Consider the following 1,670-nt stretch of genomic DNA (forward strand, 5'->3'; position numbering starts at 1 on the left):
TACTTAAACAACGACTTACTGGCCTACCCCAAAAACCTACACAACCTTCAATAGTCCCATATTTATTTACAAGGGATAAACTTCGATGACTCATTAACTCATATATCTTGCAATTTTAATTTTATTGTCGAAAATTAACTTAGAATATTAAAACTGACAATTTTAAATACTTTTTAAAAAAAAAAAATCGATTACAAAATACCTACCCAACCTTCAATAGTCCAATTAAGGTTTGCGTATTTGCAGTTTTACTTTTGCCATCATAATTTTTTTGTCTATATATATTTTTCCTCTTATCATAACATTTTATAATGGAAAATTTATAAACGATGCATCTTAAATGAAAGATTAGGAAAATATAATAAGAGTAATTTTTTTTATAAATTCTGTACTTTTTTTTTTAATAACAAGAAGAGGGCGTCGCCCTAAAGTTAAAACACCACCCCTACATTGGGCACATATGACCGTGGGTAGTCCCCATCCGGTCATTCAACAACAAATTCATCACCTCACTCGGTGCCTCGTCAAACACCACTAGCCCAGACTGCATGTTCACACCCAAATTTGCCATAAAGTCTGCAACTTGATTACTTTCCCTAAACACATGAGCAATCTTCACATTCCACGCTTTTTGCATGATACCTTTTATACTTCTAGCAAGTGATAAAGCACTTAAATCCGTGATACGCCCGGATTTTGCACTGTTTTAAGGCCATTATTTGGTCCGTTTTTGTTATCAAAATCACTCTACATGTCCATTATTTGCATATTCTATACATTTTGGTATTTTGACGTGTTTTGTGAGAAATGTGCATATTTGAGCCGAAAAGGGGAGTAAAAACGCATAGTCTGGAAATCTGGAGTCAGACGGCGACCAGCGACCGCCGCGAAGTTGTACGGCGACCGCCGGCGCCCGGCGGGCAGAGCTATGTGGCGGCCCGCCTCGGAAATTTACGCTAGGAGAAGAGTCTCGCCCGGCGACCGCCGGAGGACATGTGGCGGTCCGCCACCGAAGGGTCAGAGTCTCTGGACTCCAACGCGGCGACCGCCGGCCAAGGTGCGGCGGCCCGCCGGAGAAAGGCGGTGAATCCGACCAGCCCTAGATTTGCTCCAAGATTTACCAAATTTTGAAGATCTTTTCCTTCTATGATGAGGAATAATCTTCCCCTATAAATAGGACCTCAAGCTTCATCAAAAGAGAGTTTTTTTTTCACACAACAAGAACACATTCATAGAGATCAAAAGCTAGAGTACTTCAATTGTGCAAGGAGTTGAAGAAGGATTTCAAGAACATCAAGAACGACAAGGATTCAACCTACGGGTTTTATTTGCTTTAGTTTTATGTTCAGATTGTTTTCCCTTCAATCTATGTTTTTAGTTTATTCAGTCATGTGTAACTAAACTCATAGGATTCTAGGGATGTGTTAGTAGCAACTTTGGTTATACAATTCCGTTTTCTATTTAATATCCGTTTTGTTTTTACTTTGTTTCTTCCCTAAGTTAATCATGATGCTTCATAATTGAGTGACACAATACTGTGACAGAGTTCTAGAGTAATCAACGTTTCGCATCGCATGAGCATAAGCTAGGTGACTCGTCTTTTCAAAGTATTGACCGTGCCAGGGTATTGTAGTTTGGAACTTGTATAACCATAAAAGTGAAAGCACATC

The sequence above is a fragment of the Salvia hispanica genome, chromosome 4 (genome assembly GCF_023119035.1).
Source record: "Salvia hispanica cultivar TCC Black 2014 chromosome 4, UniMelb_Shisp_WGS_1.0, whole genome shotgun sequence".
Classification (NCBI taxonomy): Eukaryota; Viridiplantae; Streptophyta; class Magnoliopsida; order Lamiales; family Lamiaceae; genus Salvia; species Salvia hispanica.